The following is a 14,598-nucleotide window of genomic DNA, read 5'->3' as shown; positions in this document are numbered from 1 at the left end:
GGAGGAGCAAAATTTCTCATTGTGATTGTTGTTTTTGTTTTGTACTATATTTGTTTTGTTGCTGTTTTCTTTTTGGGGGCCTATCAGGGTGGAGGGTGGCTATGGAAGGACTGGGAAATGAGTGTAATTGGGGTGCATGATGTGAAATTCACAAAGAATCAATAAAATATTAAAAAATGAGCAACTGACAAAAAAAATAGAGTTGTGTCTAAGACCTTCTCAGTTTGTTTCTTAACTTTCTGTCTCTATTACTAATTTAACAGGAAGCTCTGAAACTATCTTAAAAGGAAATCTGCTCAATACATTTAACACATCCTCTTTTCTACCAATATGTTCTTCTTGAAAATAACAAATCTGAAGATTTCTGAACTGCTTAGACACTTGTGTACGAGATATACCCTGGACATCCCTATCTCTTACAGGATTCCCTGTGGCTGTGAGACTCTCTTCATTTGATTCTATGATTGCAGAGAGCATGTACTCTAGTAGCTTCCAGAGTGCAGGCAAAAAATAAAGGTAGGAGGTAAATATTCAAAATTTGTGCCTATCTACAAAGTGTTTGTTTTCTTACCTGCATAATACTATGCCAGTTAACTTTCTATCTCTGTGACTAAATATCTGAAAAACTTAAACAGCTTCAGAGGTTTCTGTCTGTGACCTCTTGGCCTCATTGTTTCTGGTCCCATAACGAGGAATAAATCATGGTATTTACTGCTCTAGAGGTGGTGGGACCTGGGAGAATGGAGCTGATAAATGAGGCAGACTAAAGTCTCATGCAGTAGCCTACTTTCTTGAGAGCATCAGACAGTTTATACTCTGTGGGTTAAGCAGAGTCACATGCATAAAGTATATAATCACAAGGACAGGTCACACATCACAGGCAAGCTACACAGGCAAAAACATGTTTTTCCACGGAGGCATATAATGAACACTCTGAAGTACACCCACTCCTATCCTCTGCACCTGGGAGGAACACAAAGACACATTCCAAAAACGATTCTGTGTTTTGGAGAAACTGAGGTCACAAGACTCTTGGCTTAGTTTCTTGGAGTTTTCTCACAAGTACTCAGAAATCTTCTCATGCTACTCCATTCCTGGACCCTGTCCAACACCTCCACCTTTTTTATTTTTTAAAAGCAGGATATCCAAAGTGGTTTTTGTTTGAGACGCTGTATGTCAATCTAATTGTAATTTTGAAAATTTATTTATTTTTACATCCTGACCAGTTTCCCCTCCCTCTTCTCTTCCCATTCTCTCCCCCCACCTCCCCTCCACTCTACCTCCATCCATTCCTCCTCTGCTTCTGTTCAGAAAGGGGCAAGCCTCCCATGGGTATCAACAAATCATGGCACATCAAGTTTCAGTAAGAGTAAGCACCTCCCCTTGTATTAAGGCTGGGCAAGGTAATTCAGTATGAGGAGTAGGTTCCCAAGAGCCATCCAAAGCATCAGGGACAGCCCCTGTTCCAATTGTTATACACCAATATCCTATAAGCAAACTATAAACATAATGAATAATAGTAGAACAGTGAAAGCATTGGGCAGGATTCTCTGCCACCAAGAACAGGACTCAAACTATGTCCAGTACTACTGGTTACATTACTATATTCATCAAAAAATCTAGAGCAGTAGTTCTCAACATTCCTAATGCTGTGACCCTTTAATACAGTTCCTTATGTTGTGGTGACCTCTGACCATAAAATTATTTTCATTGCTATTTAATAACTGTACTTTTGCTACTGTTGTGAATCATAATGTAAATTTCTGTGTTTTCCAATGGTCTTAGGAGACCCCTGTGAAAGGGTCATTAGACATCCCCCCCAGAAAGGGTCGCAACCCACAGGCTGAGAACTGCTGGTCTAGAGACTAGCTTGAAAAGAGACCCGTATGATTAGTAATTCTGGTCTCTTGTAGAATATAAGCCCATATTTGTCCTTTAATAGGAATACAAATGTTATGATGTTGTTGGAAGTGATTTAAATTCCAAGGAAAAATTAAACACAGTCCCTTCTTCAGACGGATGAGTCTGTTACGATCTCAAGGTCTAGGCATAAACATGGAGTCATAAGTAAAGATAACAGGAGCTGAATCCATATGATCTACAAGCTGAAGCAAAGAAAGATGAGGTACATAAGGCCAATACACATGCTCAGAGGCACTCACTGCAGATGCACAGGTCAAAGCAGAACAGCGTCACCAGACTCTCAGGTGACATAGGACTCTGTGTGTTTCATAGAATAACTTCTCCCTTGGTTCATAGCGCCTTGACTTGGTCCAAGTGGACAAACTTGACTTCTGAAGATATGGTTGATAACTCCTTTTGCTCTTTAGCTGGAGGTTTGTTATTTCTGGAGACTGTCTCCTCATCCTCTGCAGCTGTTCTATGGCTTGGAGTCAGGGGAACTGAAGAGGAATCCGCAACGTTTCAGTGGATCCATCGACAAAGACAGATACATACCCCTTCCCAGTTTTCTTCTGGAGATGTAAAAACAGGACAGATTAATGCATCAGCTTGCTTATTTCTTTCTGTAATAAAACCAGGGAGGCCCGAGTGTGCACAAGTATGAGTCTACTGGAAATAATCCTACAACATAAGCCGAATCTGAAACTATATATAAGGATTTATGAATTAACCACAATAGATTAATTAAAATAGCCAGTTCTACCTGTTGAGCTGAAGAAAAAGAAGTTTTAATAGACTGATGACTATCTGGTCCATGAATCCCTCCTAAGGGTTTAGATGAACCACCAACAAAATAAATATGTATCTCTGGAATGGGAGAAGGTTGGACAGTGTAACCACAAATTTAGTTCGTATGAGGAAATCCCCAGCTGGAAAATGATTTCTTATCCTTCTACAGTAATCTGCAAATCAAATTTGAAAACTCATAGAGTTCTCTAGCTCTCTTAAAAATTGTTAGTTAGGGGTAATATAATGCATCAATGAGCAAGTCCATGTATATAAGATGAATTGCTAAATGGTCTCATTAATAAAAACCTGAAGCCAGATATTGGGGTTGAAACTGAGAGATCAGAGAAGCAGAAAGAAGCCAGCCATGTTCTTACCACTAGTAAATCCTCAGCCCAAGAGAGCCACTTCCTGTATACTCATGCCTATATCTTTTCTGTGCCTGCCACTCACTTCCTCTTTCCGCCCAGCTGCATCACTTTTCTCTTTCCACTTAGCTCTGTCATTTCCTGTCTGTCTGTACAGACCTCCAGACCTCTATGGTTAACTAGTGTTGGAATAAAGGTGTGTACCACCACACCTGGCTCTGTTCCCAGCGTGGCCTTGAACTCACAGAGATCCAGATGAATCTCTACCTCCTGAATGCTAGGATTAAAGGTGTGTGCTACCATTGCCTGACTTCTATGTTTAATACAGTGGCTGGCTTTTTCCTCTGATCTTAAGATAAGCTTTATTGGGGTGCACAAATAAAATATTACCGCATATACAATTGTTGACATCAGGTCCTCCCTGATTTACTAATTGAGCAAGAAGAGTAAGGTAAGCAGTTACTATTTTATGGTCCTTATGTTGTGAATAAATCCATTCCAAAGATTTGTCCCCTTGTGCTATAATACCTGCAGGAGACAGTTTAGTGGGGAAAACAAGCTGAAAGGGGGTGAAGGATCTACACAATACACAAATGTCTCTTTTAGTCTGAATCCTGAGAGCTGTAGTTCTTTTTGCCTCGGGAGACAATATTTGAGAACTCTCCAAGCTGTCTTTCCTCCTAGAGTTTGAAATAGATTGGTCACAGGTAAACATGTTGATTTTGCTGAAATTGCACTAGAAATACCAAGCATACCTCATGAGGCTGGGAAGGAATTGGGAAATTTCTTTGCCCTGCTGGGCCCTAGCTGCTTAGGTTGTAAACAGCTTTTTATAGGCTCTCCTACATCTTTATCAAGAAGTGGGGAGAATTCATGTTTAGAGGGATTATCTAATTCCTCACTCCATGCTTCAGGGTCAAGTTCAGGTAATGGAGGCTCCAGTGAAGGAGCTGAGGGAAGGGTCACCAGCAGAGTTAGTTATCTGTGGCACTGCTTTTACTTCCGATTTTGCCTGAACAGGGAAAATCTCCCTTTTTGCCTCTTTCACCAATTTTAAGCTTTGGTTATCCAGTTAATATTCCTTCAAGAAACTGCCCAGGCAAGCCACACTGACATGAGTGGAATGTGTAACCATCAGAGACCATGTTGAGGCCTGTGGTCCCTGTAGACGCTGAGGGCCATGAGTGAGTCTGTGGTCCTGATAAGGGCAAGGGCCCAGTTGAGGTCTGTAGCCCATGTTACCAACAAAGCCCATGCAGCTGACCATGGTCATGGCTGCCGCCTGAAGTCATGTTAAGTTCCTTGGTGCAGGAGAGCTGGCCTGGATCCTTGACAGCCAAACTGTGGAGAGCTGGTCCTCACCACCAGCCAAGGGGGGTTAGGAGGGACACCACAACAACGACTGCTCCGGCCACCACGAGGCTCTCTCAGCCGATGGCTTCTGGTGTGGATAAAGGCAGAGAAAGACTCATCCTCTCCTGGGGGCCTGGACACTAGGAACTCGACCTTGCTCCAGTGAATATGTGGATCACACAAAATGAACTTGTTTGTTTGTTTGTTTGCTTGCTTGCTTGCTTGCTTGCTTTGGGGGGAAGGAGATTGGGGAAAGGGGGAAGGGGAGCAGACATGGGAAGACTGGGAGGTGAGGCACAATTGGAGCACATGATGAGTGTGGTAGTTTGAAAGAAAATGGCCCCCAAAAGGAGTGGCACTATTAGGAGGTGTGGCCTTGTTGGAGGAAGTGTGTCACTGTGGGAGCAGGTTTTGAGGTCTTTTGCTCAAGCTTCCCTCAGCGTGACTGCCAATTGACTTCTTGTTGTCTCAAAGTCAAGATGTAAGACTCTCAGCTCCAGCACACCTACCTGCACACCACCATGCTCCCCATCCTGATGATAATGGACTGGACCTTTGAAATTGTAAGTAAAAAAAATAAAAGAAATTATCCATCTCTTCCTCATGATTAATATCCTCCTTATCTTCCTTAAGCATTTTGGTAACAATCCAAATCAATGCACAAAACTGACCAGGGATCTTTTCCTTTTGTTTATGTGCCTTTTCGATATTCTTTTGGACTCTATCCCACAATTCTTCACCTAAAGTTTCTTCTTCTGGAAACAACTTGCAAGCAATCTAATAGTTGTGATTTTAATGCTTGTGTTCCTCCTTTCATTAAAAAATGATGTACAAGCTTAACATAAGGCAAGCTATACATGGTGGACAAGTTCCATGTGGTGGACAAGCTGCGTGTGGTGGACAAGCTGTGTGTGGTGGACAAGCTGTGTGTGGTGGACAAGCTGCGTGTGGTGGACAAGCTGTGTGTGGCAAAAACATGTTTTTTCCACAGAGGCATATAATGAATGATCTAAAGTAAACTTACTCCTATCTGCTGCCCCTGGGAAGAGCAAGAAAATACGTTCCAAGAGCATTTCTGTGTTTTGAAGAAACAGAAGTCACATGACTCTTGGTTTCTTGGAGTTTTCTCACAAGCACTCAGATATCTTCTCATATGACTACATTCTTGGACTGTGTTTGGACGATGCTGTGTGGTGTGTGGTGGAGAAAAGCTGTTTCCATGACCTGGGCTAGGAAATAGATATCCCTAGCACCATGGCCCTAAAGGTCTGTTTCTTTCACTGAGCCCCACTCCTATGGTTTTATAACTTCCCCAAAGTCCTTCCATTAGCAACTAAGCTTTTAATTATGACCTGTGAAGGATAGGTTGTTTTAGATCTAAACCAAAGTGGATTATCCTTTGTCTTATAGTTTCATAGGTGTTTATGACAAATAAAAAACCCCGAACACATTTTTTACTCCAGACCATGTAATTAATCTCTCTTATCCTTTCTCTATTTCTGCAACCGTATCTCTCAATTTCTTCCTTCTCTTCTCCTCTTCCTCTTTCCCTTAACACACACACACACACACACACACACACACACACACACACACACACACACACACACTCAGAGAGAGAGAGAGAGGGAGAGAGAGAGAGGGAGGGAGGGAGGGAGGGAGGGAGAGAGAGAGAGAGAGAGAGAGAGAGAGAGAGAGAGAGAGAGAAAGAGAGAGAGAGAGAGAGTAGGCTCTTCTGTCCATCCCTAGAATTATGAACTTTCTCATTCAGTCTTGATACTGACCACTCAGGACCTGCCTGTCAATACACAGAGTTCCTGTTTATTTCTAGTACTGTATCCAAGAATGTATCCTCTCTCTGGGTTTGTTTGATACCCAGCCTAAACACACTCAACAGTGTGGTTGCACACCTTTTCAGTTACATTTGGCAATAATTTTGATTGCTTAATTCATCCCTTTTCTATTCTAACAAGGTTTTTGATTTTGGTTTTGGGTTTTTTGGGGGGGGGGTGTTTTTTTTTTTGTTTGTTTTTGAAACAGGGTCTCTCTGTGTAGATCCAGCTGTCCTGGAACTCAGTCTGTAGACCAGTCTGGCCTGAAACTCCCAAAGAAACACCCGCTGGGATTAAACGTATATGCCACCAGTGCCTGGCCATTTTAACAAGTATTATTTTGTTTTGTTTTAGATTTATTTTATGTGCTCTATCAGGGCATCACATCTCGGTATAGATGGTGATGAGCCACCATGTGGTTGCTGAGAATTGAACTTAGGACCTCCGGGAAAGCAGCCAGTGCTCCTAACCAGTAAGCCATCTCTCCAGCCCTCTAACAGGTTTTGAAAAATATTTCTTTACTGTTTTCATCCCCCTTTCTCTTCTCTCTTTTCAACTTTCTATTAATTAGATATAAAATCTCATATACATCTTCACAATGTTTTTATTTGAATTCTCTCAATTTCTCATTGTGTTGGGTGGTTACGGTTGGGTTTTGTTTCTCCTGCTTTATTTTGGGGGAGATTTCCTGAGCTCTCACATTCTTCTTGAGTCATCTTCTGCTTTGATTTAAACGCCCAAGTTCTTTGACATCCTCATATTTCTTTCTTGCAGCCTTCTGATTTTATAGGTTTAATTGACTTCTTTTTGAAAGACGTCACAACACCTTTCATGCTTTCATTTCGGCAGGAAGGTTCTTCCAAGGTTTTGGCTTTCAGCTACTTGACCTTTTCAATGTGCAGTTTCTTGGTTTCTAGCTTATATTTGATTTAGTTGTGGTGTAGATTAAGGGGCAGAAATCTAGGCTCTGTGCACACAGACAGCTTAGCATCTCTGTTTAATTACAGCACTACCATCTGCTTTTGTGCATAGGACCCTGTTATGGAAAGTCCTTCTCTGGTAAAATAAATCTCTGATAATGTTCCTGGGCTGACACAGTTGCCTAGATGTCAAAGTAAGGAAGGGGCAGCTTTCAATCAACTTTCCTTTTTTGGAATATTATCCTGTAGCACCCTCTGTAGCATTGACAGAGATGGCTGACCCCATAAATCCACTGGCTCTTTTGGAATTCTTCAAATTAAATGGGATTGGTCCTTACTTTTCCAGCACAAGTTCAACTTAGGCCTTCAACCAGTCTGCCATGGTGCCCACTACTCACCAATCATTACATTTTTTTCAAAATGATGTTGCTTTTGTCTCCATTCTAATTCCCCTTGTACTTGTAGGCATGTGCCATTCAAAACATTCCTTCACTGCAACCCAACAATGTTTGGGAAGACTGCTTAATTCAATTCCTATTTTTAATTATAAAAAAAAAACAACTTTGTATCTCTATCCAACTAATAAATACTTTTCGTCATCTGAGTCACTGACCAGGAAAGCCAAAACACAGTAAAGATATCTGCATATGCATATCTCAAAGCAGCACACTCAAAGATAGTATGTAGGGAGTTTAGCTACACATCTTTTCAGCTAATTATCTTGCAAACATCAAAAATCCAAATTTACATCTCCAAAAATGTAAGTTTTTGTTTGTGAGTTAGAACTAAGTGCTGGGTAGAGTGTCTTTAGAGTGCTTCACAGAAACAAGTTCCCATGGAGTGTGTGTCTTCCTCTTCCTGAACTAGTAAGCTGGAATCCATTCTGCCTGCACGAAAGACTACAGAATTATAACAGTTACAGGCAGAAATGGAGACAAAGCAACAAAACAACTTCTCCCATTTTGAGAATAAACACCAAATATAGAAGGAATCACCAAAATGGGTGACCAATTTTTCTGAAAGACAACCAGGAAAAAACATCTGTCTCAACCAAAGGCTCGCCTTCTGATTAGGCTTTTCTTTTAATGGCTTGGATTTGTGGCTGGCCAAGTTCTTTGAGCTTCTCAATCTCCTTACCCTCTTTGCTCTCTCTAATTTGATAGTACAAGCTCTCCCAGATTGCTGTTGTCATCGGTATTGAAACACACAGCTTAGTCCTGATGACTCTCCAAAGGCAGACCTGAAGCTCTGGGCTGTGGTGTAATGACAGTGATAATATAAAGTCCCTTGTTGCTGCTTCAGCAACACGCACAATGAGGGTGTGATGTCTAGTCCTCAGATTTTTGTGAATGTGTTGGAGATTTTTTCCATGATGCAGGTGAACCTCATGATGCAAGGAAACAATTTCCCTGAGTACCTCTTAGATCAAAGGTTGATCCTGTGGTTCTCCTAGACAACTTGAAAATTAGCTTATAAATTATAATAAATTCCTTTATACCTAAAACTAATGGAAGTAACTCTGCTGCCCAATCCAATGCTGGCAAATAATCGAGAGCACTGTTCCCTGCTCATGTAAGTGTTGTTCCCCTTCATCTATCGGCTCTTTTCCACCTATCTGTTCTTCTAACAGTTTTTTGAAACTATCCATTTGCCAGTATTTCCTTTTCTTTAAATCATAATTCCTTATTGATTCTTTGGAAATTTCACATCATGTACCACAAGCCTACCTACCTCCCAATCCCTCAATGTATGCACCCTAAAATTAATTAAAAATAAAACAAACAAAAAACCCACCTCGCTCATCCATCTTTTAACACCTCTTCTTATGTCCTAGTGGCATTCGGAGCTGCGGTGTGTCACGCAGTGTACCTCTTTTGTCCAATCAGCCCCACCCGTAAAATGTCCACTGCAGTGAGTCATTGGTCTGCTTTAGGGCCTCTAGTTTCTGGTGCACGATCATCACTGGGCCTTCATGGAAACTCCTCTCAGATATCCTGTTTTTGCCCTGAGTCATGGAGATCCTGAGGTCATCGTTCTGCAGGACCAGTCCCTTCACAGATTCCAGCAAGTCACAGATGCAGCAGCTGTTAAGGTGAGCCAACCCAAGGCCCAGGTCTGGGTGGTTGCTGAGCTGGCCAGTCCAGGCCTTTGGGACCACCCTCTCAGGTGACAGGCAGAGCCAGTTCTCCTAGTCCCATGCCATCGGGGCCAGCTCTCTCATGCCTGTGGTGAGGGGTGGGATCATCTTTCCTGAGTGCTGGCATCCGCTCTCTCATGGGGTGCCATGGCAGCTCTCCTGCTGCCTTGTCCAGCGAGGGATGGGGTCAGCTATCCCTGGACCAGTGAAGGACAGGGCTGGCTCAACACGACCCTCAGATTTCAACATATATGGTTCCTATGAACCCCTGTGGTAGAGAGCACAAGCCATGGACATCAGCCCGGACCCTGGCTGCTGTTGGGCCATGCACCCAGACATGTAAGACCTGTTCCTCACTGGCCCCGGGATAGCGGCGTAGGGCATTCAGGTTGGCATGGCCCCCACTGTTTTGTTGTTGCTGTTTTTTTTTTTCATTACCAGTATTTTCTACTGCTGTGAAGTAAATTATGAGAAACCTAGTGATTTAAAACAATATTCCCTGGCTCACAGGTCTCTAGGTCAGAAGCCCAGGCAGACTCAGCTAGGTCCTCTGTTTGTGTCTCACAAAACTGAATTCCATTTGCCAACCATGCTATGCTTTCATCTAGAAGTTCTGAGTCAGAATCTGCTTTCAACCCCATTTAGTTTGATGGGGAAAATCCAGTTTTCTTGATGTTGTAGGTTTAAGGGTTCTTACTTCCTTGACCACTGTCAGTCAAAAGCTAATCTTCCAGAGGCCCCAGGGGCCCTTCTCACGTCTTCCTTTCCATCTTCAAGATAGCAAGAGAACCATGCTTCCACTCTGATTTGTCCTTCTGCTACAGGTCAGAGATGATTCTGACTTTACAATGTTTAGAACACTCTAGTAGTCCACCACACATCATCTCCCTTTCAAATAGCCCAGTCACTTGATTAGTAACTAACCTCAACTGCAGTATCTTCTTTGATGTGTGGCAGCACATTATCACAAGAGAAAAAATATATATAAGGGCAACAGTCATTAGGGTTACTCTTAGATTTCTGTATATTTCAGCCATCTCTTGCTGTACTCATAATTTAATGTCAAAATCTATTTTTTATTATCTCACGTCTTCAACTGGAAAGAAACTGGTATTACTTATTCTGACATCTTTTTATAATTTTATATATTTACTTATTACTTAATGTGTATGGGTGTTTTGCTTACATGTATATTTGTACACCACATGCATGTCTGGTGTTCCTGGATACTGGAAGAGGATGCTCTATCCCCTGTAACTGGAGTGATAAACAGTTGTGAGCTGCCATATGGGTAGCAGGACCCAGGTTCCATTCCCATGGGCGCTGGGAATAGGACCCGGTCCTTTAGAAAAGCCAGTGCTCTTAACTGCTGAACCACTGCTCCAGTCCCCCAGTCTGGCATCTTGAATTAAAAGTCCTAATAATACTTACAGTGAGTTTCAAATTTATTTCTGTTATATCTTGATTGTGAAGCATGGAACTAGAGTTTCTTCATAAATGACTCATTGACCTTTGCTAGCCTCCATTTTCCTTCATTCAAGAAGAAGAAAACTCTTGCTAAATGTAATTTGGTGTGAGTTAACAATTAAACAATCTTAGCTAAATAATATCTATTGTCAAGGAAAATTGTGCTGGGTAGAGTTAAACAGGCACATAGACTTCATGAAATGCCATTGTAATAAGCAGAGAGATCAAACTCAATTACAGTGAGATAAGAACAGGAATTTGTGAGCATTTGGAAGAGCTAGTGGAAAAGCATCGCTATGTGGGAATAGGGACGTTAGCGACTGTGACTCAGCCATTGTATTTATTACTTGACATTTTACTAAATCGGGATTGCATTGCCGCAGAGGGTGGGGTTTAGGAGTCTTCTCTTTCTTGGTAATTCTTTATCAAAGGGGTGGTGCCCATATTCTTTAGAAGAATTTTACTGAATTTTGATACCATCAAAAGGCTGGAAGAATACTTGCATCTCAGAAAAGTGAGAATTTTCCACTGGAAATTTTCTGAAGTATTGTTCTAAGGCAAGGCAAGTTAGGGATCTGAAACCAGCAGGAAAAATGGTCTAAGATTTAGTTGAGTTAAATGGCTGCTAAGGCCAACTTAGTCAATAGGGAGAAAAAGTTTAGAATTTATGTTTTTTACTCTATTCCAGTTTCTGTTGCTGCGATGAAAATACCAAGACAAACAGCAACTAAAGAGAAAGCTTATTTTAGTTCAGAAGTCCAGGTAGAGTCCATCATAGAAGGGACTTCAAGCTGTTAGTCACACCACATCTACAATCAAGAAAGGGAAATAATTGCATGCCTGCTCACTCAGCTTGACCCTTTCACTCTTATATGATTCAGGGCCTGGCCCATGAAACATTGCCGCCAATATTGAGAATGGATCTTCCCACATCAATTAATACAATGAAGAAAAAGCCCTCATTGGCATATCCACAGGCAGCTTCATCCAGAAAATCCCTTATGGATGCTCTCACTCTGGGTGATTCTAGATTGTGTCAAGTTGACAGTCAAAACTATCGAGCACGCCACTCTCTGTTTTCCCCAAGAAGGTATAAAGGGCAGGAGGAAGCTAAAGTGTGTGTAAATTTGAGTCTAATAACAAAGGTGAGGGCCTTGAACTCATAAATGTCTTCTAGACTCTTACTAGTCACTTGGGCAGTGGGTTCCCTGTTGGTGTCCACTACATTTACACACATTTACTTTTTACACTACATTTAATCACATTTACTTTTTACACTACATTTACTTTTCTTAAGTTTAAGATACCACATTGGCACCTTCTATTAGAGTCCTTGGTTCTGCTTCTTCTCAGTCTTGAGATTAATGAATTCTGTATCTTCTCTTTTCTTTTGTGCATATTTACTAGAGGAAAACATCAACTCTAATATTCTCTGTACACCTTTACTCATTCTAAGCTGGCCTAGTCAGGATTACCATTACTGTAACGAAACACCATGACCAAAGCAACTTGGGGAGGAAAGGATTTCTTTGCCTTACACTTCCACATCACTGTTCACCATTGGAGGAAGTCAGGACAGTAGCTCAAACAGGGTAGGAACCTAGAGGCAGGAGCTGATGCAGAGACCATGGAGGGGTGCTGCTTACTGGCTTACTCCCTACGGTTAACTCAGCTTGCTTTGTTCTGGAACCCAGGACCATCAGCCCAGGTATGGCACCACCTGCAATGGACTAGACCCTCCTCCATCACTCACTAATTAAGAAAATGCTTTACAGCTAAATCTTATGGAGGCATCTTTTCCATGATTAAGGTTCCCTCCTTTAAGAAGACTCTAGCTTGTGTCAAGTTGACATAAAACCAGCCAGGACAGAAGACAAACATTATATCCAGTTCATTTATTTTTCCTCCTTCAATACCTCAGCATATTCCTATGTGTTAGATAAAGCAAAATAATTGAAGATTTCTGGTAGATTAGGCCTCCCTAGCTCTGTTCCTGAAGTATTTTCCCACACACACCAGTCCCAGTTACGCTCAGTCATCACAAACCTATTTCAATGTTCATCACTCCTAGACTAATTACACATATCCATGTTGAGATTAGCAACTGACTTCTCCCTCTGACTTTAATTAGTCTTTTTCCTTCTAGGCTAACACTGCAAGTCTAGCCCTTTTACATCTCGAGTTGGGGATACAGTAATTTATTGACACCTTTCTTCTACGGTCAATAGCATTAATAATTCATTCATTAAACAAACTTATCAATTCCTTAAGCTCAATCAGTTTTCCTGGGGAAAATATGCCTTGATATATAACATGAAGAATAATAGTGTAAATTCAAGGAGAAATTTTAATTCTCCAAGTTAAAACATTTGCAAATGTATTATTACTCTTGTCATCAAAATTTCAAAGATGAAGAAAGCATATGGGACAGTCACCTGACTCTGAAGCTGTTTCTAAAGTTTTAACTGTCAGTTATAAAAACAAATGTCATTCAGCTAGACTACAGTTCTGTTGAGCAATCTGCACTTCCTCCTTTCAACTCCCATGAGAACATGGATACTGTTACTTTTACTATTCCTCAAAATGGAATTAATGAACTATAGTATAAATTGTATAAATTTATACAATTTATAATTTAAGTATGGGACCTTTTTGAAAAAAAGTATTTATCACATATAAAGCAAATGTCATTCTAAATAAAATGCAATAGCTTAAATATTTGTTGATGTTTGATTTTTAAATTCTTAAATAGCTGTATGCATACACACACATTCAGGAACATGGAGGATGGGGGGAAAGAGTGACTACAGAAAGTATCTTCAACATGAAACCTGACTCGTTCTGTTACATAGAAAACATGAATTGACATTCATTAATTCTGAGTTGTTAAATTATAAATACTATTGTATAAAATGAATTTACAATTTATCTTGTTCTCTTAAAAATTTTAAAGGGATTTTCTTAATATGTAGTGTTTTTCTTTGCTAACACGTTTGACTGATGATAATGTTGGAATTATGGTGGTGTAACTGTTAGCCCTTCATTACTTAATAAGAAAACAAAACGAAATTGTCAGTTCAAACCTTGGACCTGAGGTCCCATGGTGTTTATGCAGATGGCTCATGTCTTGTCAAGCTGCCCTAACCATCATCTTTACACCGGGGTGGGACTTTCGCCTTTTTTTTTTTTTTTTTTTTTTTTTTTTTTTTTTTTTTTTGGTTTTTAACCTGATCTAGTTGTGGTTTCCTTCCCTGATAAGAGAATATCAGTGCCTTCCTTGTTCCTGTAACCCACCAAGTAGAGCTTTCTTCTGCTTTCAATTTCTTAGAGAGAATCCAGTGACATGATTTCTCAATCAGTAACTATGACTCAAACTGTTGACTAATATTTTAGGATAGCTCTCAACTCAGAAGATAGAAACGAAGTTCAGAAACAAATTGTAGATTGTTGGGTCAACCTTTTTGAAAAAAAAAAATCTAACTCTTTAAAATGGAGCTTTATAAGTTTAGAGGCTGTGGATACTGTGACAGCACATCAAATGTCCAACCCCAACATGCAATTTAAGTTTCCCCTAGGTTTAAGATACACACACACACACACACACACACACACACACACACACACACACACACACACCACACACACACACACACACACACCCCTAGCTGAGCTGCTTAAAGCTAGCCCTATTTTCTCCGTCTTCCCTCGGCGACTTACTCATTGTATGCTGTTGTGAGCCACTGGAAAACGTTTGTGGAATTCTGAACATCAACCATCATGCTGAGTTTTTTGATAATGGATGAGAAATACGCAGAGTAACTTTAGCCTCCGGA

At 40.8% G+C, this 14,598-nt stretch overlaps 1 long non-coding RNA gene across 1 annotated transcript; it reads right to left on the bottom strand.

Moving 5' to 3' along the window:
• Nucleotides 1–4,918: 4,918 nt before the first annotated feature.
• Nucleotides 4,919–14,589, bottom strand: LOC128102192 (uncharacterized). The gene is made up of 2 exons (XR_008215345.1): nucleotides 14,483–14,589; nucleotides 4,919–4,962 (listed from the first exon to the last, which is right to left on the bottom strand). It is a non-coding gene; the product is annotated as an uncharacterized LOC128102192 (long non-coding RNA).
• Between the last annotated feature and the right edge of the window lie 9 nt (nucleotides 14,590–14,598).

The sequence above is a fragment of the Peromyscus californicus genome, unplaced genomic scaffold (genome assembly GCF_007827085.1).
Source record: "Peromyscus californicus insignis strain IS unplaced genomic scaffold, ASM782708v3 Scaffold_7__1_contigs__length_154581171, whole genome shotgun sequence".
Classification (NCBI taxonomy): domain Eukaryota; kingdom Metazoa; phylum Chordata; class Mammalia; order Rodentia; family Cricetidae; genus Peromyscus; species Peromyscus californicus.
Note: the sequence above shows the minus strand (reverse complement) of the source record. Positions and strands in the feature narration are given on the sequence as shown.